The 27,865-nt window shown below is 35.4% G+C and overlaps 1 protein-coding gene across 7 annotated transcripts in view; it reads left to right on the forward strand.

Moving 5' to 3' along the window:
• The window catches only part of BMPR1B (bone morphogenetic protein receptor type 1B), a 421,370-nt gene that overhangs the window by 251,469 nt on the left and 142,036 nt on the right, over window positions 1-27,865 (forward strand). For 6 of the 7 annotated variants that reach the window (XM_043438650.1, XM_043438648.1, XM_043438643.1 and 3 more), the window contains exon 3: window positions 6,033-6,126. The gene's annotated coding sequence lies outside the window, so the exon portion shown is untranslated. Of the gene's footprint in view, window positions 1-5,927; window positions 6,127-27,865 lie in introns of those variants that run through there. The other variant, XM_043438646.1, reaches the window with a different exon arrangement.

Consider the following 27,865-nt stretch of genomic DNA (forward strand, 5'->3'; position numbering starts at 1 on the left):
TATGGCATATCATTGTTGTTTGAATTTGCATTTCCTTGATGACAGATTAATTAGAGCATTTTCCATATGCTTATTTGCCATCTGTATATCTTTTTTTGTGAGATATCTATTAAGATCTTTGGCTCATTTTTAAAATTTTTTTTGAGTTTTAAGAGTTCTTATCTTTGAGATAACAGTCCTTCATTGGATGTCTTTTGCAAATATTTTCTCCCTGTTTGTGGCTTGTGCTCTCATTGCCTTGATATTGTCTTTCTCAGAGTAGAGGTTATTAATTTTTAAGTTCAACATACCAATTATTTATTTTATGGGTCATGCCTTTGTTGTTTTATCTAAAAAAGTCATCATCATATCCAAGGCCATCTAGGTTTTATCCTGTATTATATTCTAAGAGTTTTACAACTTTGCACTTTACATGGGAGATCTGTGATCTATTTTTAGTTAATTTTTGTGAAGGGTATAAGATCTGTATCCAGATTCAATTTTTTGCCTATGGATGTCCAGTTGTTCTAGCACCATTTGTTGAAAAGATTGTCTTTGCTTTATTGTTTTGCCTCTGCTCCTTTGTCAAAGATTAGTTGACTTTACTTAAGTGAGTCTATTTCTGTGCTTTCTGTTGTTCCATTGATTTCTTTTCTTTCTGTAATATTACACTGTCATGACTACTATAGCTTTATAGGAAGCCTTGATGTTATTGTCTTTCAACTTTGTTCTTACTGAATGTTGTGTTGGCTATTCTAGGTCTTTTGCCTCTCTGTATGAACTTTAGTGTGAGTTTGTTAATATCCAAAAATACCTGATGGATTTTGTTGGAGATTACATTGAATCTATAAATAAAGTTGGGAAGAACTGATATTTTGGCAGTGTTAAGTCTGCACACCTTTGGCTTTATGTAGTCCTTCCCCTTCAGTCAAATCAAAGACAAAACCCTTCAAGTTATTTTTTATAGGGCATATCAATCATTTTAATTTTGTCCACTGATTTCCACTGATTAATTTCTTCATCTCGTCTTCTTGCTACCCTTTAAGCCTCAAAATTCTAGGAGTTTCTTGAGAGAACTGTATGATGAGGCTTTAGTTCCTTTCTGACTGCATGAGGGCGCTGCTTAGACCTCTTCCTTGCCTGTCCTTGGCTGCCTCTGTCCAAGTACCTGACAGAAAGGCAGTATGTGGTCCTGTCGTCCAGTCAGACAGATGTGACCAGGGTCCCACATCTACTGATTATGAGCTGTATGGCTTCAGACAAGTCACTTTATAATCCCAAGACTCATTGTCTTTTTCTTGAAAAAGGCAAAAGCATACTGATCTGTTAGAGTTTTAGTGTTAGAGATAGTTCTACATTTTCTATTAGGCAATAATCACTCAATAATATTCTCTTTTAGACCACACGCTTCAGGAAGTCAAGAGACTTAACTAAAGTCCCTAATTTTCATTAGGGCTCTCTCTTTGTGATGGTTCCGTTTTGCCAAATGTGTTATATCATGTATCTGCCATTACAGTGTCAAAATAAAGCCAAAACACATAGCTTCTCTGTCCTAAAATTCCCCGTGTTCCGCCTGCTCATCCCCCCTCCCCCCTCACCACCCAAACCCTTGGCAGCCACTGATCTTTTTACTGTCTCTCTAGTTTTGTCTGGTCCAGAATGCCATATAATTGTAATCACGCAGTATATAACCTTTTCAGACTAGCTTCTTTCACTTAGCAATTGAATAAATAGTTTGAATGGAGTGAGTGTCCAGATTCTCAACTTTTACACATGCATTTCTTTTAATATTGATCTGGCTCAGAGCAATGCTTTATTCATAGCAGTTTTCCTCTAACTTTACGAAAGAAAGGCATATACCTATCCATCCCAAATCATACTATGGTGCATTGTAGCCGGGATCATAGAAAACTTAGCAATTAAACAATTTAAATTAATTTCTTAGATTTTTCTTGTGGAAAAGTATGAACATTTTTTTGTTGCAGAGAGGTTTAGGGTGAAAAATGAAAGAATTTTAGTCACAAAATACATTATGTAAGAATTCTCTGAGGAAGTGAGATGGAAATGAAGGTTGATAAAATAGTAATGAAAAATTTTCAGCTTGAAAGAAGAGTCTATTCGTGTATTTTTAAAATGCATAACAAGAAGAGTCTATTCGTGTATTTTTAAAATGCATAACAAGAAGAGTCTATTCGTGTATTTTTAAAATGCATAACAATTTTATGACCCTGAATTTAGTTTCTATTGCATATTCTTAAAATAGTTGATAGAAGTTTTATTTTAAAATGTTTAAAATGTCAGTATTTCCAATAGAGTGGAAATTAAATTCTTTTCAAGTACATATTTTACCACAGGTGAAAAATTGTAGGCATTAACTTGATAATGTGTTAATGGTTACATACTTTTCAAAATTCTTTTAAGGGTCTGTGAATAAAAATAGTTGAAGACTACTCACCTACTATATAAAACCCAGTTTTTTAACCTGGTATATATAACCCATCATCACCTTTCTCCTTCTAGTCCTTTTTTTTTCTTGTCATTTAACCATTTCCTGCTTTACATTCTGTGCTCCAGTAAAAGAGAATTTAGAAATTCCATATCATTTTTTTCTTGCCTCCTTTTCTTTATTGTGTTATTCTTTCTCATCTTTGTCTCACTGCTGTCTACTCATTCTTTTTTTTGAATTTTTTATTGGGGTGTATCTGATTTAGTATGTTGTTAGTGTCAGGTGTACAACAAGGGAGATCAGCTATACATATACATATATCCACTCTTTCCTATGCTATACACTAAGTTATTATTAGTTTATCTATGTTATATATAGTAGTGAGTACGTGTCAGTCCTAATCTCATCATTTATCTCCCCCCCCCTTTTCCCCTGGGTAACCATCAGTTTTTTTGCTGCATCTGTGACTCTATTTCTTTTTTGTAATTAAGTTTATTTGTACATTTTTTTGTTTAGATTCCACATGTAAGTGATAATAACATTTATCTTTGTCTGTCTGACTTGACTCAGTGTGACTGTCTCTTGATCCATCTGTGTTGCTGCAAATGGAATTATTTCATTCTTTTTATGGCTGAATAATATTCCATTTATATATGTACCACATCTTCTTTATCCATTCACCTACTGGTGGACATTTAGGTTTCTTCCATGTCCTGGCTCTCATAAATAGTGCTGCAGTAAATAATTAGGGTGCTTGTCTCTTTTTGAATTATGGTTTTCTCTCTACCCAGGAGTAAGATTGCTCTCTTTTCAGTTTTTTAAGGACCCTCCTTATTGTTCTCCTTAGTGCCTAAACCAATAGCATTGGTATATATACATTGGGAATATACAGTCCTATCCCCAGTGCAAGGGTTCTGTTTTCTCCATACCCTCTGCAGCATTTATTGTTTGTAGATTTTTTTGACGATGGCCAGTCTGACTTGTGTGAAGTGATATTTCGTTGTAGTTTTGATTTGCATTTCTCTAAAAGTTAGTGATGTTGAGCATCTTTTCATGTACTTTTTGGATATCTATATGTCTTCTTTAGAAAAAGATCTGTTTCAGTCTTCCACCCATTTTTTGATTGGATTTGTTTTTTTTTTTTTTTGATGTTAAGCTGCATGAGCTGTTTGTATATTTTGGAGATTAATCCCTGTCAATTGCTTCAATTGTAAATATTTTCTTCCATTTCGAGGGTTGTCTTTTCTTTTTGTTTATGATTTCCTTTGTTGTTCAGATCTTTTAAGTTTAATTAGACCTCATTTGTTTTATTTTTGTTTTTATTTCCATTAGTCTAGGAGGTGGATTGAAAAAGATCTTGGTACTGTTTGTCAAGTAGTGTTCTGTGTTCTCATTTGATAGTTTTATAGTATTCGGCCTTACTTTAAAGACTTATTTAGGTCTTTAATCCATTTTGAGTTTATTTTTGTATATGGTGTTAGTGACTGTTCTAATTTCATTCTTTTATATGTAGCTGTCCAGTTTTCCCAGCACTGTTTATAGGAGAGACTGTCTTTTCTCCATTGTACATTCTTGTCTCCTTTGTCATACATTAGGTGACCGTAGGTGTGTGGGTTTTTCTCTGGACTTTCTATTTTTTTCATTGATCTATATTTCTGTTTTTGTGCCAGTACCACACAGTTTTGATAACTGTAGTTTTGTAGTATAGTCTGAATTCAGGGAGTCTGATTCCTCCAGCTTTGTTTTTCTTTCTTCAGTTTGATTTGGCTACTTGGGGTCTTTTGTGTTTCCATACAAATTAAAAGTTTTTTGTTCTAATTTTATGAAAAATGCCATTGGTAATTTGGCAGGGGTTGAATTGAATCTGTACATTGTTTTGAATAGTATAGTCATTTTGACAGTATTGATTTTCCTGATCAAAGAATGTGGTATTTCTCTCTATCTGTTTGTGTCACCTTTAAAGTCTTGATTGAGGAATTTCCTGTGTCCGCTCACTTCATACTGGCTCAGATTCTCATGTGTCAGGCATCCTTGCTGCCCTCCTAGTTTGCATCACCATATTAACATGCTGTTTTGTCATTACTCCCCCCACCCCCACCCCCCTGTGAAATTGGACTGAAAAGTCTCAGAGTAGGAACTGTGTTTCATCTTGGGCTCCTCAGGACCTAACATACACCTCTCCTGGTATTAAGTTAATTTATTGGGCAAATATTGATTATTAAATGAAGCAAGAAAAAGTAGATTTCAACTGTTAGAAAGCTAATTCTTGTATTTAACTTTTTGGTAAGGGTAGTCAATTACACTTGTAAAGACTATTTTTGTTTTATGCTGGTTATTTCTCTAGCTATAATGTTTACATTTACTGATAAGGCTTTTGGTAAGATTTCATATGAAAATCAGGGTTTGAACCTAAAAATGAATTTGTAGTAGAAGGAGCACAGCTTTGTGAGCAATAGAGCAAGGGCTTCTGGTTTCGGCCCTGCCACAAACTTGCCATGTGATTGTGTAAATTAACCAGCCTGGAGGTGACTTTTCTCATCTATTAAATAAGTAAGTGACCAGATATTTCTTAATTACTCTTTATTAATCAAGATGACATTTCAATTAGGTAAACATATGATTAGTCTCAACAAGAAGAATAAAAATATATGCTTACTTTATTTTCTAATTATTCATACTGTGGACATTATATGTGGTACAGTAGATGATGGTGACCTTGTTTATATCACCTACAAATTATATTGTCATGGGTTAGATTTTATCCTTAATTTAAAAAATAAAATTTAAATTGTCATCATTGAAAATCTAGAAGTATTTCATGTCATATGTTGATTCATATAATTTCCAGATTATATTTTAGCCTCTTTCAGAAAGTACTTAATTTGATCTGATTAATACTATACTTTCCTGTGCACTTCAATCAGTCTAGAAATGAATTTATTCATGTTGAAACATTTCTTTGCGGTCAGTTACTCAGTCAATGCAGCCTTATTCAATGAGAAGCAATATTAAAAACAATTGCAAAAACACACTCCTGTGTCTTTTGGCTATTCATAGTATGTAGTAATTCAGTTTTATAAAGCTTGATTAAATGACATTAAGGTATGACGTTTATAAAGGGTTTGAAATTATATTGTTTGGCCAAAACAAAGGCAGCATTTCCTTTCTTGGCTTCCACTCCATCCAGCCCCCTCTTCCCTCCACCTGCTTGAGGAAAACTGTATTTCTTCAGACAAACCTCATAATTGCCCTTCTGTGCCTGATTTGGGCCTCAGGAAAGGCCCATAGCATCTGTAAAGCTGGCAGAAAAATGGTATTTCCAGGCAGGCACAGGGTTGTTGGGTAGTGAGCCAATCCACAGCTTTGTCTGAGCAGCTGAGAACTTTGCCGGAGTATTACCACGGTGTTCAGTAACACGGACCTGTGCCATGAGCAAGTAAAGCACTGAGCAAGTGTCAGGGTCAGTATTTATAGACCACTACGTAGCTGCCTTGCAGAGAGAGCACACGAGAGAGAAACACGCGCAGAGGGCAGGGAAAGAAAGACTGTACTGGAGGGAACTTTAATTTCCCATTTTTTTTCTTACAACATTGTTTTTGATTGTCAGGTTCAAACTTCTGCTGAATCACAACCATTTTCCATTGAGCTATGACAAGAGAGGAAACAAAAAGTTAAACAAGCAAGCCTGTCATACGTGGAAGGTAAGTAATTAGCCAGCTCAGTCTTGCTTTTGCTCGTAAACTCCATCTCCCTTTTGGCTGCTCTGCATCAGTAAGCAAAGGGCTGTGTGACATGTTAAAGCTAATGAGGAAAGGCTGCCTGCTGGTTGAGTGTTCTTGTGGCAGTGTATTTTTGTATTCTGCTCTTAAGAATGTTGTGTAGGTTCAAAATACACTACGGTGCCGTGGGTGGTGGGAATGGCCCTTGAACACTGATTCCGTGGTGTGTCCTGTCAGTAAATTTCTGTGTCTTCATTCTCTCAGACTTGAAGTCTTCTGATTGGTAAATTTGTGTGTACTTTTTATATTGGTATTAAAACATGATTATTAGTAAGTTTATAGTGGATGCTGGTTTGGAAATGGAATAGGGGAAAAATTCAGATGAATGGGTGAAGAGGTTGTTGACTTTGTGAGAATGTGTAGACTGTGAATGTGAATGTGAGATGTGAGAAACATAAGGTCTTTTTAAAGAAATCCAGTGTCCATTTGGCAGTGCATTAAAATGAAATAATGACTACTTCTGGGAATAGAGAAAAGCAGGAGTGATGAAAAGTAAGAACAGGCTCCTTGGTCCAAGATGAAAAGGACTCAGTGTTTAGGAGAATTTCTCTGCTTGTCTAAGTGACCTGCTAGATTGGGTCCTCACAAAATGTGGTTCTTTACTAAAGACATTAAGTTAACATCCCCTGCTCCACATCATAGTGTTTTTTTTTCCCCCTTTCATCACAGGTGGCACTTTGACTCATGATTCTCTGTGTGACTATAGTGCTTTTGTATGTTCACTTATCATCATTGTTTTGCATATCCCAGATTGACATTAAAAGCAGTGTTGCTAAAGGGGACAGAAAGTACTTGTTTTCTATGTGTTTTCTGATTTAGGACACCCATGAATTTATACAGTGTGTTTTATGTCTACTGCACATAATTTGGAAAGTAATATGTTGCTTTACTGTAGGTTTGGCATTAACTAGATGAAATTTGTCAACCGACAGATTGAAAATTTCCCTGTTGGTTTTTTAGTTGTAGAATAACACTAGTGTGGTATTTAAAAATTTTAGGTTGAGTGATAGACGGTGATTACAGTTCCAAAGATTTTTTTGTATTACATAGTTAAGTTAAAAACAAAAATAACATGAATTCTGCAGTAGAGCTTAAACTGCAGACCAATAGAGATACAAGAAAAAGCTAATACTCTGGATAGGCTTTGTATTAGAGTTAATATTCAGGAATCAACTCATTCTAAAACTGGATAAACTTATGTCCAAAACAGTAGATGGAATATCTTAAGTAAATGTCTAAAAATGAAGCCAATAGTTGCAGAGTATCATTGCTGTTGAATCACATAAAATTTTAAGAATAATGCAAAATGCTTCAAAATCAGTTTTACTAATTTAGATGTGCTTTAAGACTAATCTGATATCTAAAGTTAAACTGTACTTGACTTTCATTTAGTGCTTGTTTTAGCCTCTGCATCAAGCATCCTTTTTTTTTTTTTTTTTAACTTTTTAAGGTATTGGCTACCCTTTTATTAATGGGTTTATGTAGACTTTTGTCAATAATAATGTTTATTTTGAAAATGCAACCATGATTGATTTAGAATGGGTGTTTCTCAAAATTTTCTTTGCTAATACCTTTGGGTAATAACTCTTGATCAAGATTTTAATTTCAGGTCTTTAATATCTTTTACTCATTCATTTTATATGTTATATAAGTAACATGATATTCAATCAGTGATAATTGACTTCTTAAGCCTTTTAAAATTTGTTTTATTTTTATTTGTTCTGGTATCTTGTTTCTGAAGTACCCTATGGAAACTTTGGTCAGAAAGCAAGCTAACAAAATTACTACAATAAAATAAAGTTTTCCCTTTAATCAAAAGAGGAAATAGAAAACTGTGGTATAGATTGACAGTGTCTTAAGATGGGATATATATTGGTTTAAGGCTGGTTGAGCATTTTAAAACTTGAAACCCTATCTCAATATTATTTTTGACTTTAATGTCAACCCTAATATTGGTTATTTATCATATTTGTAAATAACATTTCATACTTAAGTGAAAGCATTAGTCAACTCAGTCGTGTCCAACTCTTTGTGACTCCATGGACTATAGCCCATCAGGCTCCTCTGTCCATGGAATTCTCCAGGCAAGAATACTGGAGTGGTTAGCCATTTCTTTCTCCAGGGGATCTTCCCAACCCATGGATTGAACCCAGGTCTCCCACACTGCAGGTAATTCTTTACCGTCTGAGCCACCAGCCACTGTGAAATGGGGAAGCATTTCATACATAGACATATTATAAACATGGATAGGATCTTTTGTATCATGTTTAACTATCTGTTGAAGTAAAGTTAGTGAATTTAGCTTGAAATGTTAACATTAGCCTCCTCTCACTGCCCCTACAGTCATTTGCTGTACCCCTAGTCCATATGCTATATGTACTACCCTTAGAGGGGTCCATCTCCCACCATGATGAACTCTCTGCTTTCTTGCTAAAGCCCTCTCATCCCTGGCCCTCTCTTGCTCATAGATAGAGGTCAGGCTTCTTGGCACAATGAGTCCCTTCTTGATCTGGCTGCTACTTTTGTTCTATATTCATCTTTTGCTGTTCGTTCTGGGCTGTTTTCTACATCTCTCTTTTCTCCATGAGAGTATTCCTTTTCCCTCTGCTTTATGTTCCAACATTATTGAATATCTTATATTTCTAAAGCAATCCATGCTGTTTTACTCCTTTCTGGAATTGTTTATGTTGCTTCTTCTGTCATGAAACACTCTCTTCCTGGTCTTTGCCTTTCAGCCTCAATGAAGTTATCCCTTCCCAGATGCCCTGCTGGTTCACTGTCAGCCTCTATGGTCTGGTCTCCTGTGCAGACCATGGCCTCAGCACTTCTACAAAGTCGATGATACAATGTTTTTGCCTTCCCATATGAGTTTGTGAGCTATGTACATAGCCAGGTTTTAAAATTTTACTTATTTAATTTTTGTAGCAGAATTAAAGTTTATTCCACTTTTTCTTACAGCACAAAACTTAAAAACAGTATTATTTAGCATTTAATGTACATGAACTACTAAAATATGAGAAACCCAGCTGTCAAATGTATTACATTGTGGAAAAAATGACCTCAAATATATAAAAATGCACAAAGCATTAGTCTTCCTCCATTACTGCTTAGAAAGATATGATTGTTTCTCAATTTACAAAGAAGAATCAGGACAGTTTAAATTATTAAAAATTTTGCATCCAGAACACTGCAGTTGCTTATATAGGAGGGCATTCTCACCAGCTTCTTCTATACAAAATTGAATGTATAATTTTGTATGATTTTAAAATGAATTCTTTTGTGTTCTTCCAAGACCTAATGTAAAACAGAAACTCAAGAACTTGAACTAAGGAAAAACTTTATCAAATTTATTTTAAACCCACTTTTCTTTATAGAGTTTATTTTAATATAATTTAAAACCTTGGTTAACTCGATTGAAGGAAAAGCCTCTTATGAAGTTGGTAAATGCTTTTGAAACAGTACCAATATTTAAATTTGTTTCTCTACCAGCAATTATAGTAAGGCATATTATCCATGCAAGTAGATATTTATTGAACTAATAACCTATTTGAATGACATTCAAAATTATCTTGGTTAGTACATACAAATTCAGGATGTATAGCCTGCAGATATTTAATTAATTTCATGAAATCTATCAACAAAATCAGCTAGTTGCTGCACTCCTATGAATTGCTGTGGTAAATTAAGTGATGCTGTGGCAAATTGAAGGCAGAGTTGTACCTTCCAAAAGGATCGGAGAGAGTTTCAGGAGAGAATGGGTCTATCCTTGTGTATATTAAAAAATTACAGAGTGGAATGACTCTTCAATGTTACCAATAAAGTTACACCTCCTAATTTTATTTCCTCTTGTAGAGAAAGTTAAGGATTTAAGGAAGTAATAGAAAATCATGACTTAAAATTTCTCTAAACTGAAAGGTGATGATACTTCATTTCAGTCAGAAGAATTTGCCCCTCAAAATAGAAATGTTCGAAGAAAAGGATGGCAGTGTTTAAAAAAGTAGTTGAAAAATAGCATGTTTCTTTGAGCTCAGATAGTGAATAAAATTTTATTTTCTCTTTAATTGTGTTTTATTTCCCCATCATACATAAAATATTTACTTTGTAAGTGAAATAATTTGTGTGCCAGAATCAAGGTATAGCTTTATGCACTATTTAGAATAATTCAAAACTTTCCTTATTTTGGTTATTTTTACTCCTCAGTGTACTCTGCTAGTGGTTTCCACTGCAGTTGAAGTCTTATAAACCTCTCCCAGCTGTTGAATATGACTCTTCCGTTTGTTTAACCTTGAATTGTATCTGTCTTAGGAAGGAAAACAAGATTGGGTATTTTCACAGGTAATATTGGTAGCTTTTTAATTTGCTTGGTATGGACCATAATTCAGTCTGTAATTTTTCTTCAGATTTATTTTGCCCACATAACTATCTTGTAGTTAGTTAAATAGGTATGTTAAGGTGTCTTATCAAAGAGTTATAGGTACAAATTTATGTATCTTACTGACTTATCAAGTGATATAAACATTGTAAGATGGGGAGAGCAGAAGTTATTGTGGTCATGGACTTAGGAATGTACCTCATTTCCATCAGCCAGTGATGAGAAAAACCTGAGTTTGCCTCAATATTAAAAAATTACAGCAAAAACAAATGAAGGCAAAAAATACTATTACTACCACCAGCAAGAAGTAGTCAAAAAAGCATACAAAATTTTGCTAAAACAATTACATTTTTATTCTTGTTAGCAGGTTGGCTTGCTAGTCATTTTCTGTCTATAGCTATGCACGGCATAGAATTCATAGAACGTGAGAGGAAAAAATGAATTAATCATGGAAGTAGAAGCTTCAAAAGCTGCTTTTTTAACCGTTTTATTTTATAGATACGGGCAAATGTTGTACAAAGTGGTAATGTAACTTGCCAAACATCAGCTGTTAAAGTAGCTAGGTAGGATTTTGATTAAAAAAAATGTAAGGCCAGTATTTTATCATTGTGACTTTCCCTATCTGTTTATAATTGCCCTTTTTATTCTGTGTAGGCCTAATTTGTTGTATCTCTGAGTTTTGTCTTGTATTCAGACTCCTTTGTATTATTTCACAACTCCTGAAAGTTAAAGCCAGTAATTATTGCTCCCAACTGAGATGGAGGTCTTTCCCACTCATAATCATAGTTAAACATATTTATTTTAAAATAACAGAAACTCTTTTCTGGCTTCCCCGATTTCTTCCACTCTCTTTGGTAGTACAGTTATATTTATGCCCTTACAAACATTCTGTTTTTCAGTAGGATATGGCAGATAGTCCTGAAGCAAAAGACAGAAACTGTAGAAACAAATTTAATACTTTCATTATATCTAAGCTTCTAATAGGGAATATAATGTTTTATAGCTTTAAGATGACCATTATATTTACAGCTGGAAAATTATTGAAAACGAAAATCGAAGAGCCAAATGTGCTTTTTTTAGATTATATAGACTTTTATCTTAGAGTCTTAAAAAAATATAAGTAAAGGGTCAGAGAGGAGTAAAACAAGCTTGTTTTGTACATCTCATCTTCTTGTAAGACTTTGCTTCTCTATTCTGTCCCCACCATCCCCCAAGGAACTGGAGCTCTTCAATTCTTCACATTCTCATTTCTGGAAACAATTGCATGTACTGAAAGATGAAAATGTTTTTGAGCAAGTCACTGGAGGCTTGTCTCAGCCTCAGCCTATGATTACTATACCTTCTTCTCTCCTCCTCCCTCAGTTAAGTGACCTGCTCTACCCACCTTTCTAGTAAATGAAAATAGTCTGAATATTCTCCATCCTTAGTATATATTTTCATTGGATCGACACTTTTCATTTCAAAGATGTATTACCTATCTTCTCAAACTCTTGGTGCTCAGAGATCTATAATTTTAAAATCTTTGCTAATATGATAGAGGACAGTGATATTTATGTTTTTAATTACTAGTAAACTTGAGTCTGAGGGGATTATTAGTTATTAGCATTATATTTTTATCATTTATTTATATATTTTCTTTTCAGAGGGTGTATTTCTCTTAATGGTTTAAAAAGTTTGGTTTTTTTTTTTTAAGTCAAAGAATCTTGATTCTTAAAGCCCTGTTAGTTGTAACTGTTTTCATAAGCTTCTGATCACTTTAAAATTTTGTTTTCTGTGATTTGAAATAGGTGTGTTGGAAATACCTTTATTAATCCTAGTCAGTATTTTCTTCATCCCCTTTGAAGCTTATAATGTTTTTTACAATCCAAATATATGAAAAATATTTTTTTATATTTTTATGGTTTGTTGTTCAGTCACCCAGTCATGTCTGACTCTTTGCAACCCCATGGACTGTAGCATTCTAGGCCTTTCTGTCCCTCACCATTTTCTGAAGTTTGCCCAAGTTCATATCCACTGCATCAGTGATGCCATCCATCCATTTTGTCCTATGATGCCCGCTTCTCCTTCTGCCCTCAATCTTTCCCAGCATCAGGAACTTTTCCAGTGAGTCAGCTGTTCGCATTTAAATGACTAAAATCCTGGAGTTTCCACTTCAACATTAGTCCTTCCAATGAGTATTCATGGTTGATTTCCCTTAAGATTGACTGGTTTGATCTCCTTGCTATCCTAGGGACTCTGAGGAGTCTTCTCCAGCACCACAGTTCGAAGGCATCAGTTCTTCAGCACTCAGCCTTCTTTACGGTCCAGCTTTCACAACTGTATGTGACCACTGGGAAGACCATAGCCTTGACTATACGGACCTTTGTTGGCAGAGGAATGTCTCTGCTTTTCAACACACCATCTAGGTTTGTCATCGTTTTCCTTCCCAGAAGAAAACATCTTCTGGTTTCGTGGTTGCAGTCACCATCTGCAGTGATTTTAGATCCCAAGAAGAGGAAATCTTGTCATTACTTCCACCTTTTCCCCTTCTGTTTGCCATGAAGTAATGGGGCCAGATGCCATGATCTTAGCTTTTTTTTAATATTTGGTTTTAAGCCGACTTTTTCACTCTCCTCCTACACTCTGATAGAGAGACTCTTTAGTTCCTCTTCACTTTCTGCCATTATCGTGGTATCAACCGCATGTCTGAGGTTGTTGATGTTTCTCCTGCCTATCTTGATTCCAGCTTGTAACTTGACAAGCCCAGCATCTCTCACAATGTGCTCGGTGTATAGATTAAACAACCAGGGTGACAGCAGACAGCCCTGTCGTACTCCTTTCTTAATCTTAAACCAATTGGTTGTTCCATACAGGGTTCTAGATGTTGCTTCTTGACCTGCATACAGCTTTCTCAGGAGACAGGTAAGATGGTCTGGTATTCCCATCTCTTTAAGAGCTTTCCACAGTTTCTTATGCTGGACACAGTCAAGGGCTTCCGTGTAGCTGATGAAACAGTGGTAGATGTTTTTCTGGAATTCCCTTGCTTTCTCTATGATCCAGGGAATCCTGGCAATTTGCTCTCCGGTTCCTCTTCCTTTTCTAAACCCAGCTTGGACATCTGAAAGTTCTTGGTTAATTCTGTGATTCACAAGGGCCTTATTAACTAACTACTTCAATACTTTCGTTGAGTCTCTAGTCCCCTTTCCCACTTTTTTAATGAAGTTATCTCTTAACTTGTGCTCCTGTGATACAAATTTAAATCTTTATGTTACCTCTCAACTTGTATTGCATTTAAAATTTTGTCTCTAAGAAATAACATTTCATGTTTATTATTAAGTAAGATTTAAGCACTGGAACATGTTAGGGTGTTGTGGGACTTAACTTGGCATGTGCCTTGAAATACTGTAGATGGGAGGCTGCATTTATTACTTACGTTAAAGCAGACTTAATAAGAATATGAATCTGTGTGAGTGAAAAATTATACATTAATAATAGTCACCATTTATCAAGGTTTTCTGGATAATATATCTGGCATTCCACCAAGCATTGTAGCTATGATTTCATTAACTATTATGATTTCCTTGTAAGTTGAGTGACTTAATCTGATTTTTTTTTCAGGATAAACTGAGACCCCGAGATATAAAGTAGCCTGATGGGTCTCACATAGCTAATAAATGGTAGGGCCATGATTAAAACCTAGATCTGACCAAAGTCCAACTTTTAAGGAATTATTGCCAAATAGAGAACTTATGCTTTTTCCATGAATGTTAAGAGATGCAGGTCTCTGGGGTCAGGTGTCAAGAACCTTCCTGACTTGGATCTGTCTATGAAGAAATGATCTCAGGAACAATGACTTTCAAAGGCACGTCAAGGAAATGGGTGATATCAGGAGCCTTTTATTGTTTGGAATTATTAATGAAGACACAAGAATCTCAAGGTGGGCAGAAATAACCCTGGACTTGAGATCAGGTAAAATCAGCTACATTTTTTAGAAAAACTTCAGATTTAAGTACCTCTATTGATTTTTATAATTTTGTTTCATCCCAAGCCAACTTACTCACTTCTCCCTCACGTACATAATACACAGCACCATTCCCTCCCTCACATACCTGCTTGTGACCTTGGCAAGGAAATTGGCACTGGGCCGCCGGGCCAGCAGGGAGAGACTGTTCCATCTGGGCCTCTGTTTTTATAACTGCAAGCTTCATTCAAGGAAGATATGAGTCTCCCTAACTGGCAGCCTTGGCTATCATCTCTATTTTAAGCTACTAATTTAAAAGCTTCACAGTTGTTGCTGTGGTATTTACAGCAGGAAAGGAAATTCTAGATATTTGAGTATCATTAGAACTCAGTACTTTTGTGCTAACTGGTTTACCTGGTGTAGTGTGAAAGGATAGCTTTATCCACTGTGAATGAACTTAACCTATAAATACAGTTTGTATATGTTGGAGGCAGGAATTCCTATATAAAAGTTTATACAAAGACATTTTCTCTCTTATTTGTTTATTATACATTTGGCCATCAGGAAGTAATTTGTTTTCCTCTTTAACTCAAGGCAAACCGTTTTGCTTCAAGATAATATAGGATTTTCTTTCTCCCTGGGTCACTCTGCTCTTTGTTGATACATTGGTGTTATTTATGTTAAGATTTACAGTACAATTTATTGGGGTTTTGTTTGCAGCTCTGCCTTGAACACTTGAAGATAACAACCTTTTAGTTAATAAGCAGGTTATTTTTATATTATTACTTGGAAAGTTTGCATTAGTCTATATATGTACTCATTAACAGTTTTAAAAATTCTAAATAGGTTGTTCATATTCTTTTTTCATTCATCTTTTATAGTTTCCTGTTTTTACTTAAAGATAATTAGAACGGCATGGTGTATCAGTTCAGTTCAGTTGCTCAGTCGTGTCCGATTCTTTGCAACCCCATGGACTGCAGCACACCAAGCTTCCCTGTCCATCACCAACTGCTGCAGCTTACTCAAACTCATGTCCATCGAGTCAGTGAGGCCATCCAACCATCTCATCCTCTGTCGTCCCAGTCTCCTCCCACCTTCAATCTTTCCTAGCATCAGGGTCTTTTCTAGTGAGTCAGTTTTTCACATCAGGTGGCCAAAATATTGAAATTTCAGCTTCAACATCAGTCCTTCCAATGAATATTCAGGACTGATTTCCTTTAGGATAGACTGGTTTGATCTCCTTGCAGTCCAAGGGACTCTCAAGAGTCTTTTCTAACACCACAGTTCAAAAGCATCAATTCTTCAGCACTCAGCTTTCTTTATGGTCCAACTCTCACATCCATACATGACTACTGGAAAAACCATAGCCTTGACTAGACGGACCTTTGTTGGCAAAGTAATGTCTCTGCTTTTTAAAATGCTGTGTACGTTGATCATAGCTTTCCTTCCAGGGAGCAAGCGTCTTTTAATTTCATGGCTGCAGTCACCATCTGTAGTGATTTTGGAGCCCAAAAAAATAAAGTCTCTCATTGTTTCCCCATCTATTTTCCATGAAGTGATGGGACCGGATGCCATGATATTAGTTTTCTGAATGCTGAGTTTGAAGCCAGCTTTTTCACTCTCCTCTTTCACTTTCATCAAGAGGCTCTTTAGTTCTTCTTTGCTTTCTGCCATAAGGGTGGTGTCATCTGCATATCTGAGGTTATTGATATTTTTCCTGGCAATGTTGGTTCCAGCTTGTGCTTAATTCAGCCTGGCATTTTGTATGATGTACTCTGCATATAAGTTAAATATGCAGGGTGAGAATATGCAGCCTTGATGTACTCCTTTTCCTATTTGGAACCAGTCTGTTGTTCCATGTCCAGTTCTAACTGTTGCTTCTTGACCTGCATACAGATTTCTCAGGAGGCAGGCCAGTTGGTCTGGTATTCCCATCTCTTGAAGAATTTTCCACAGTTTGTTGTGATCCACACAGTCAAAGGCTTCGGCGTAGTCAATAAAGCAGATATAGATGTTTTTCTGGAACTCTCTTGTTTTTTTGATGATACAGCGGATGTTGGCAATTTGATCTCTGGTTCCTCTGCCTTTTCTAAAACCAGCTTGAACATCTGGAAGTTCACAGTTCACGTATTGCTGAAGCCTGACTTGGAGAATTTTGAGCATTACTTTACTAGCGTGTGAGATGAGTACAATTGTGCGGTAGTTTGAACATTATTTGGCATTGCCTTTCTTTGGGATTGGAATGAAAACTCACCTTTTCCAGTCCTGTGGCCACTGCTGAGTTTTCCAAATTTGCTGGCATATTGAGTACAGCACAGTGTATAGTTATAATTCCATATATGCTTTCATACATTAATTCTGCAGGTAAATATTGACTTTTTCTATGTGTGAAATTCACTTCATTGAGTGTCTCTCTTTTTCATTCCTCTCTATACCACTTTTAACTTCAACAGCAAATTAATATATTGTTATTCACAGTAGTAGCTTCGGAGAAGGCAATGGCACCCCACTCCAGTACTCTTGCCTGGAAAATCCCATGGACGGAGGAGCCTGGTGGGCTGCAGTACATGGGGTCACTAAGAGTCGGACATGACTGAGCAACTTCACTTTCACTTTCATGCATTGGAGAAGGGAATTGCAACCTACTCCAGTGTTCTTGCCTGGAGAATCCCAGGGATGGGGGAGCCTGGTGGGCTGCCGTCTATGGGGTCGTGCAGAGTCGGACATGACTGAAGTGACCTAGCAGCAGCAGCAGCAGCTTAGCTTACTAACCTTGAAATTTATTTTTATCTTTGTTATCAGAGGCTTGTTGGCAAATCAAATAGACAAGGAAAAATAGAGAAGGAAAGAATGGTGACCTAGGATATACTGTTCTACAAAAGTAATTCATGCTGCTTTGAATGTGCAAAAATTTTTGTTTATTTGTTTAAAATCAGCTAGCATACAGTGTGTATGGTCTTTGAGTTACTCATTAATACTCCACATGTAATCTTTTAAAATTATTATTGATAGAAATAGAGAATTACTTAGAATGACTTTTTTCTTGTACTGTATCAGTCTAAAGTAGATGAGTACAACTTTCAAAGCACAGTATGAGCTTAAAATAAGACTACTAAAGTCATGTTTCTTAACTGATGGAGCCAGTTTTTTGGTCAATTGTAAGCTGTTTCTTTTTTCTCTCTCTTTTTTTTTTTTGCTGAAATGTAGTTAATTTACAGTGTTGTATTAGTTTCTGGTGTATAGCAAAATGATTCAGTGATTGAATCACTGGATCAGATTCTTTCCCATTATAGTTTATTACAAGATATTGAATATATTAATAGTTCCCTGTTCTATACAGTAGAACCTTGTTGTTTATCTGTTTTATATATAATAGTTTGTATTCGTTAATCCCAAACTCCTAATTTATTTCTACCGCCACAGACTTCCCCCTTGGTAACCATAAATTTGTTTTTGATGTCTGTAAGTCTGTTTTTTGTTTTGTGTGTAAGTTCATTTGTATCATTTTTTCTAAGGTTCCACATATAAGTGATAGTATATGATATTTGTCTTTCTCTGTCTGCCTTCACTTAGAATGATAATTTCTAGTTTCATCCATGTTGCTGCAAATGGCATTATTTCATTCTTCTTTTTATGGCTGGGTAATATTCCATTGTGTATATATACCACATGTTCTTTATCCATTCATCCGTTGGTGGACATTTAGGTTGCTTTCATGTCTTGGCTATTGTCAGTAGTGCTGCAGTGAGCAATTTGAAGCTGTTCTTATACTGCACATTCTCTCTAGTAGAAGAGAAATGAGATGCTTATGCCAACATGATTTTAATAATTTCTTAATAATCTAAATTGCATATGATTTGCCCAGAAGTTGAGAATCAGTTTTTTTTCTTAATTTTGGTAAATTTTGATGAGGTATTTTCTGTGATATACCTACTTTTCTGTTTGTTAGCTATATATTGTCAGTGGTATAAATTGATGCTTTTAGAGCCATAAGGCATACTGAGATCAAACACTGGTTCACAGAGACCATAGGCATGTGGAACTTATGGCATAGCTCTTGTCCTTTGCACTTCTATCCCATACATATTGTGAAAGTGAAAGTTGCCCAGTCATGTCCGACTCTTTGCAGCCCCATGAACTATACAGTCCATGGAATTCTCCAGGCCAGAATACTGGAATGGGTAACATTTCCCTTCTCCAGGAGATCTTCCCAAGGAAGAGAAGTGGGGCCTCCTGCATTGCAGGCGGATTCTTTACCAACTGACTTTTCAGGGAAGCCCATACATATTGTAAGGTGGCTCATTTCTACATGTTGAGCAGTTCAACAAACAGGTTGACCTGGGTGACCTGGTGACCAGCACAGGACCACCTGTCCAGCCGCAAGTCATGGAGGCTGTCAGTCCCCTCTTTCTTTCCCACTGTGTCTCTTCATCCCCACCCTGCCTCCTTACTTGTTACTATCTTCCTTTCCCTGTTCTTAGTTAATGACCATATTAAATGATGATTTTAACTTCAGCATTTTCCTTACCTTCCATCTTTCATCTATTTCCAATTATTTCAGAAAATATATTTTGTGTAATTTTAAGAAAACATTTCCAGTTTTAACATAAATATTAATGCCTGGAAGTAAGAGAACGTTGTATCATAAAATGATATTTTTATTTTTAAAATCGTATTTCACAAATTCCAGAAAGTCATTTACTCTCTAATTTTATAATTAATAATAACTTGGTCAATGTTTTGCCATGAACATTTGTGTTTATGATAATTTCATTCAACCCTTACCGTAATTCTTGGATATGGTTATTTCTATCCTGTACTTAAGATGAGGATATGGAAATCTGAAATTAAATAGTAACTTTGCATGTACAATCATGCCTATGATCATACAGGTTGGAAAGTAGGACACATAGGATTAGAACCCAGTTCTTTCTGACTCTAGAAGCTTTATAGTAAAATGTTTCACTTTCTTTTAAAGTAGACAGTTTCACTTTCCTATTCCTACACGTGTCTTAGGTTTGAGAAGTAGTTCAGCAGTTCAGGTGGCTTCCCAGGGTAACAGAGGTCCAAATCAGAGGGCAGCCAGATCATACGGAAGACTGGCTCTCTTAATAACCAACAGGAAAAGAAGATCTCATTTTTCAATATATTATTCTTGTTTAATTCCATGTTCTTCTCACTTTTGTAACTCCACCAAGGTTCTTTATGTGAAGGGATAGCAAAACGAGTTCTTAGAAACTCTATTCTTCCAAATAAATCCATGCTATGCTTTAGCATGTTGTTGAGGCAGGTCAAAGTTTCATCTGTAAACTATCCATTCTTGATTTCAGTTGAACTCTAGTATACTTTCTCAGTTTTAAATCACACTGAGATGGCATGGAGTTTTAAATCACACCATTCTGAAAATAGATATTTTCAGATTGTTTGGAGATGAGTTATATTGCTTGTATAGATTAACTTTGCCTTGCTCTACTTTTCAGGAACTTTATTAGAAATTATGTGGGGCAGGAAATAACATTCAACCAATAAATTTTAACCTTAGTTGGGGAAACTATTTTTGAAAGACTTGATATTGAAGAAATTAAAACTATAGATAAAGCTGACTTTTAGGAATTACCTGTTGATTTTTTTTTATGACTTATGAAAAAATCTCTTATTTGGAATATATAATTTAAGGTTATTATATATTATAACTTATGTTTGCAAAATGTTTTACATTTTAAAAGCATTTTAACACCCAGTGTTCTTTTGACCTTTTGCTCCCCGAAATGCTTTGAAGCAAATTATATGCAGTTTATGGATGAAAAAATTAACATGAAGTGAGCCTAGGGTGATGGCCCCCAGACTGGGGAAAGCAGTGTTTTGACCTTACCAGAATAGATACTGAAGTTGTTTAGTTTAATTTTAGTATATGAAATGTAAAGAGATAAGTATGTATTCAATATATGTTAACCCACACCAGACTTTAGAAGAAATAATGAGTAGCAGGTTTAAGTCATTTAAAAAAGTTATGTGTATTAATGTTGAGAAAATGTTATAAATTTAGTTATTTCTGAAACTGAGAAAGGAATTTAAGAGTATAGTGGCAGAACACCTGCACTGAGTTTGTGGAATTATGTGGGAGTCTAGTTTGAGAACCACTGAATTATCACATAAAATTCTCAATCAGTATATAGTGTAATAGTAATATTTTTCTCACAATTTTCACAAGCTGTGTTGGTGTATCAATAATGAGTTTATAAGGAATACAGACTAGTTTAAATAAACTTCTAAATGTTGTCTCATACTGTATGGGTAAAGTGGTAACAGCATGAACAATTACATAAACTATATAAAAATCATATAAATGTGAAGGGAGTGAAGTTATCAAATTGATTTTCAGAGTTTTCAGAATTTCCCAAAATCTATTTGTTCTTTCATCATCCTTTATGATGGGGGTTTCAACTGTAGTACATCCATCCATGCAGCAATCCTAGCGCATCTGTCCTTTCTTCTTTTGAGTCCCTGGTGAGCCTTGAATCAATGTTGCCACTACAGTCAGTGATTAGCTATTCATATGGAAAACTAAAATTGATCCCTAAACACTTCATTTCATAAATGGAAACAAGATCTGTATGGAAGAATTAACTATGAAAAATAGTACTCTTTTAAAATATTTAGAAAAGGATATATTTAGGGTAAGATAAGAACTTTAAACATAAACAGAGAAAATCATAAAAAGATTAATAAATTCAACAACATTAAAATTTAAAAAGTATGTTCATCAAAGAGTAAAAATGGCTAAGAAAAGTAAAAAAGCCTGATTTGGTGTGTAGAATATATTAAAGATTCTATGAATTAATAAAAAAAAAGTGTGATTACCTAATATAAAAATAAACAGGAATTTCAAAAAGAGAAAATTCAGATAGTAAACATGTGAAAGCTTGCTGAGCCTCATTAATAATTAGAGAAATGTAAATTACAGCTGGAGTAATATGCTATTTTATATCTGTCGTGTGTTAAAAATATAAGTCTTAAATATACCAAATGTTAGTATAGCTGTGAAGCAACAGGAACTCTCATGCACTGTGAATGGGAATGGAAATTGGTCCAATTGAATTGGCTCATGGAAATTGAGCATAGTATACTCTTTTGCTCAGCAGTTCCGCCCCTGGGAGTATAGCCTATAGAAATTCTTGTTCTTATGCCTTAGGAAATAGGAACAAGGTTTTTTATTGTAGTCTTGTATATAATAGCAAAACACAAGACAGATTTAGAAAGGACAGAAAATAGAATGGATAAATTAGAGATGAATGAATGGATGAACCTGGATGACTGCCAAAAACATAACGTTGAATAAAAACAAATCACAAAATACACACAGCATGACCCCAGTTATACAAGCTTTGTGTGTTGTGCTGTGTTAAATCTTCAGTCATGTCTGACTCTGCAGCAGAATGAGCTGTAGCTTGCCAGGCTTCTGTCCGTGGGATTCCCTGGGGAAGAATACTGGAAACTTTGGACAGAGACAGACTGAGTAATATATTTTTGTAGACTTATTATGCATGTGATCAAATATCAAACATATTTGATCACATACATAATGTGTATGCATGTACATTATTATTTTAAAAAATCAAGAAAAAATTAAAACAAATTGAGGCTATTGAGTGTTCTAGTTGGAGGGAAGGAGTCGGGTTCAGGGCAGACACAGCCTGGAGAGCTTGGGTAATATATAAATGGGTGATCCTTAAAATTTTTGTTTAAACTAGTATAGCCACTATGGAGAACAGTGTGGAGATTCCTTAAAAAACTGGAAATAGAACTGCCATATGACCCAGCAATCCCACTTCTGGGCATACACACCAAGGAAATCAGATCTGAAAGAGACACGTGCACCCCAATGTTCACCGCAGCACTGTTTATAATAGCCAGGACATGGAAGCAACCTAGATGCCCATCAGCAGATGAATGGATAAGGAAGCTGTGGTACATATACACTATGGAATATTACTCAGCCATTAAAAAGAATTCATTTGAATCAGTTCTAATGAGATGGATGAAACTGGAGCCCATCATACAGAGTGAAGTAAGTCAGAAAGATAAAGACCAATACAGTATACTAATGCATATATATGGAATTTAGAAAGATGGTAACGATAACCCTATATGCAAGACAGAAAAAGAGACACAGATGTATAGAACAGACTTTTGGACTCTATGGGAGAAGGTGAGGGTAGGATGATCGGAGAGAACAGCATCAAAACATGTGTATTATCAAGTGTGAAACAGATCGCCAGTCCAGGTTGGATGCATGAGACAAGTGCTCAGGGCTGGTGCACTGGGAAGACCCAGAGGGATGGGGTGGGGAGGGAGGTGGGAGGGGGGTTCAGGATGGGGAACACATGCAAATCCATGGCTGATTCATGTCAATGTATGGCAAAAACCACTACAATATTGTAAAGTAATTAGCCTCCAACTAGTAAAAATAATTGGGGAAAAAATGTTGTTTAAAAGTATAATTATTAACAATTATGTATAGTATAATTATTATAAACAATGGTTTTTTAAGTAATGTTGTAAGTATCATTAATATATTATTAAACTGAAATTATATAAAGTACACGCATATAAAATATTTCATAATACAGTAAAAACAATTGGAAGAAAGAATTTTTTCCTCTTTTTCTTCAAAAACCTTTTAAGTTTCAAGTTAATTTTTATGAGAGTATTCTACTTAGCTTTTATATGGGTGCTTACAAGTTTGAATTTTTCATATTTTATACTTAGTATGACTCTCTTGCCTGTTGGCTCTAATGTCCAGGAAGTTATATCATTTGCATTGATTTCTCACTGTCATGATTTTCTGCTGGTAATCTTGTTTTCCAATGGTGCCTGTACCTCACTAGCTTGTGGTCCTTCCCGGATATATATTGCTTTTTTATTTAAGTCTTATCATTTGTTTGTTTATTTTTGTCTGCCCCGGATCTTCTTTGCTGTGCATGGGCTTTCTCTATTTGCAGCAAGCTAGTTTCTTATCGTGGTGGCTTTTCTTGTCGCAGAGCACGGGCTCTAGGCTTGCAGGCTTCAGTAGTTGCAGTGGATGGGCTTAGTTGCCCTGCAGCATGTGGGATCTCCCCAGAACAGGGTTCAAACCCATGTGCCCTGCGTCCATAGGCAGATTCTCAAACAGTGTACCACCAGGGATGTCCCATTCATACTTTAGCTCATTGACTCCCATGTGTTCAATAACAGGTCATATATTAATTCTTTTCAAATTTTTTTCCTTCTACAGTATTTCTGGGATCCTCAGGAATTTCCATATTTGTTCACACACATACCAGGGTGCCTATGTGGACTAACACTCTCCTTCCTCAAAGCCATTCTTCCTAACCCCAGGCTGCCATTCTTTAGCACCACCATCATGCTTCCAGCGCTCTTCCTCATAGCTGCACCAGGCCCCTTCTGTTGGGAGATGTTGCTACTTTAAATCATTGCTGTTATTCACTATGCTGGAGATAGTTTTGCTGTTCCTATTGATGGTGGTGATCTGTCCCTGGCTACCAGAACATTTCTGCATCTCCAGACTGATTGCTTGTTCTGGATTCTGGGATGTGAGGTCTTGTCCAGTACCCATCAGTCTTTAATGCTTGAACCCGACGTTGTACACTCTATTGCAAATTGAAAAGAGGAACAGCTACCTTCCTGCTGTTAAGTGTTAATAGCTCTTGTTTTGAGGACCTACAGAATGTTTGCATAGGCCTCAAACTGTTGTGGGTTTTGTGGAATTGTGTGTTCTGGTTTTACCTCTGTTCTTATGGACCACACATGCCCCAAGGAAGATGGCTCAATAAGTGTTATAGTCACATTTATCAAGTTATTACCAGAAGCATTACCCTCCTCTGAATCTCTGGTCTTATTGCCAAGTCTAACTTGCCATTTCATTCTTCCCTGTAGATAAACTGTCTCTCAGAAGTACTGGTTCTAACTTAAAAATTTGCTTTTAGAAATTTTGCAGTTCTGTTGTAACTTCAGACCTAATGTCAACTGATCAATCAATCAATGAATTGCAATCTCTTCCTCTCCCTTTCTCCCACTTCCTTCTTTCCCTTTCTTATACACATATATAGAACTCTAGATTCTTTGGCACTCGGACATGCCTGCATATGTCAAACTCTTATTGTGGATCAGGTTTGAATTGTTTCTCATGTATTTCCTTAGGCTCTAGATAAATCAGTGGTGGACTACATACCAGGAGAGAATTAGGCCCTCACATATGTGTCACTGCCTGTATCAGCATCTAAGCCCTGAACTCAGCCTGGATCCCAATAAATAACAGTAAGCATTATAGCAGCAGAGCGTAGAGCAAGGATAATTACATTTCATATATTATTTAATTTAAACTGTATTAAAGTCTGTGAAATAGATTTTATCATCCCCATTTTATGGGCAATGAAGCTGAGACTCAGATAACATAAATAACCAAAATTTGGATAAATAGTTAAAAAAAAAAAAGTAGAGTTGTGCTACAAAATAAGGCTACCTGATTTGAAAGCCTATGATTTTAACCAAAATTTAGATTTAAAAAATGTTAACACAGATTCAGTTCAGTACATTCTTTAAAGTGTGATTTCAGGTCCTGTTTAGCTTCTTATTTTGAATAATCACTCAAATTTTTTCCATAAGAATATAATAATTTGTTTGAAAATAGTAGCTCAGTGGTGTAATTTATATTTATGGGCAATGCTCAGTTTCATAACAATCTGTTGTATTAGATGTTACTCTGTACTTGAGAATCCATTCCGTAAAAATTGGATATCCTGCCTACTAAACTGTAATCCTCACAAGCTGCAGGGTTTACCGAGCCAATAAAATCTCTTTAGTCAACATTTGATTACTTTATCATTAAGGACTATTGAGCTTCCATGAAATACTGCAAGTAAGTTTAATCTTTCAGTAACCTTTTATTAACATTTCCCCCCGAATTATAAGCAGTATAAACTTCTGGACAATAAAGGAGGGGCTTCATTTTTTTGAGATTGGGTTATTTTATAGAAAGATTCAGGGAGGAATCAAAGTGATCAAAACTCTGTGGTAAAAAATCTGAATCTTTATTGTTACACTGTAATGGAAAATATTGAAGTCGTCTAAATACTCATTCACAGTAGAATAGATAAATAACTCTTTACATAAATAACTGTATAGTTATGCAGTTAAGTGAATGACCTGAGTTATGATTGTCAACATTGATTAATCATTAAAATATAAGCATTGAACAAAATAAGCTACTGAAGGAGACATGCATTACATCATTTATAGAAAATATTTTAATCATTCTGTAAAGAGTATATATGGTTTATAGATACATATATTCATAGGCATATACATGCATGTATACAGATAAACATATATACATAAGACTCACAAACTCACACATATACATTAAAATATGCCTGAAAATGGTAGACATCAAAATCAGGATAGTGATTACCTATAAAAGGGGTAAGAAGGCATTTGATATTGGAACTGGCTGTACAGGATTGTATCTGTAATGTTTGCTTTCTTAATCTTAGTAAAATACATGGGTATTCAATTTATGCTGTCTATCCTTTTGGCATAATTGAAATATTTCATTTTAATAAACCTGAGCAAACAAATTTTCAGGTTTTGGATGGCTTGGCAAAATCAATACACTTTCACAAAGGTATTGATAGAGCACTTAATTTTTAAAAATAACTTTATTTTCTTATTTTTTCCAAAAATAAAGAGAAGCCAAAAGGCAGAGGAAGAGAAAGCTGTGGACCACATGCTTCCTTTTCCCTTTCCATTATGCTCCATTATATTACTACATACCTCACAAATGGTTTCATAAATACCATATTTCTCCAGTTCCATGAGGCCAACTTCAATTTATTATTAGCTTTTTTTGAAAGGAGAAATTCTACTGTACTAAATATACATTTATGCATTATACATATATATGTACTTTACAATTTCACTAATGAAATATATTAATATTACATATGTATATGAATATAAATTAAAGAACAAATGAGGATGTTTTGCCAAATTTTGCTGAAACAGTCACTACCTACCCAATTAAGCTTTGAGTTTGCAATGAACCTTCATGCCCCAGTGGAACCAGGCTCATTTTGCTGGTCTTCCCTTAAGTTAGGATGGATTTACAAAAAATTATTTCTGTTTGTCAGCTAATCTATTTGAATGAAAGCTGTCTAGGTTGCCATGTGTTTAGTTTTATGTAAAGTTTTCCCTGTGTGACTAATGTGTACTTAAATTCCCAAACAGTCCAGTTTTTGCATAAGAGCACATTGTACCTGCAGTGTTATAGACATTGTTATTGACAGCTGCATTTTCTTTCATCCTAAAGTGAATATTCTTTCACATACTACCGTTTATCTTATAAAACATGCATGCTCAGTCATGTCCAACTCTTTGCAACCCTATGGACTGTAGCCTTCCAGGCTCCTCTGTCCATGGGATTCTCCAGGCAAGAATACTAGAGTGGGTTGTTGTGCCCTCCACTAGGGGATCTTCCCAACTCAGGAAGTGAAGTCACATCTCCTGCATTGCAAGCAAATTTTCTCCTGCTGAGCCACCAGGGAAGCCCCTTATAAGGCATACATATGTATTTAATGAGGTAGTTTCTTCTTCCCAAAAGAGAGCTCAAAGTAGATTAGAGTTGACTTCATGTAATTGAAAAAAAAAGTGATGTTTAAGAAAAAGTTGTAGAGTATGTGGCAGGTCCAGGCATCAGTTTTCAATATAATCTCACTGTCTGCTCTGATAATTTATCTGAAAAAGGCTTAATAGTTTGATGAGAGATTACATGTAAGTTATGAAATTAGAGAGCCTAGGTTCTCCACCACCAAGTCATTGTATGAACTTTAACAAATTAGTTAACCTTCTGGGGCTTCAATATCCTCATTTGTAAAGTGGGTTGTTTTTTTTTTTTTTTTTTCACTTGAGAAGAGTCTCGGTGTGGAAAATGAGTGCACTCGAGTTAAAGAGTCAAGTCAAAGGGCAAGCACTGTGCAACAGATGGAGACCTAATGAAGACATTTGCTTAATTGAGACAAAGGCAGAGAACTGGAAGATATGGGAAACTTTAAAGACCTAGAAAAAACTTAAACAGATTTGAGGGACACAGAGAGAATAGTAACATATTTTCATGTTGTCTGACCTGGCCAATTGAATGGAGGCTGGGTATGGTTTATCAAGATAGAAAATATTGGAAGGGCCCATTTTAGAGGAAGAATGGGTCCTTAACGTTTCCATGTGTAAGTCTATTCATTTCAGACTTAAAAATTATACTTATCATCTTTTCTACTCTGTACCTGCCCCTCTGTGTC

This window comes from Cervus canadensis, chromosome 19, assembly GCF_019320065.1.
Source record: "Cervus canadensis isolate Bull #8, Minnesota chromosome 19, ASM1932006v1, whole genome shotgun sequence".
Taxonomy (NCBI): Eukaryota; Metazoa; Chordata; class Mammalia; order Artiodactyla; family Cervidae; genus Cervus; species Cervus canadensis.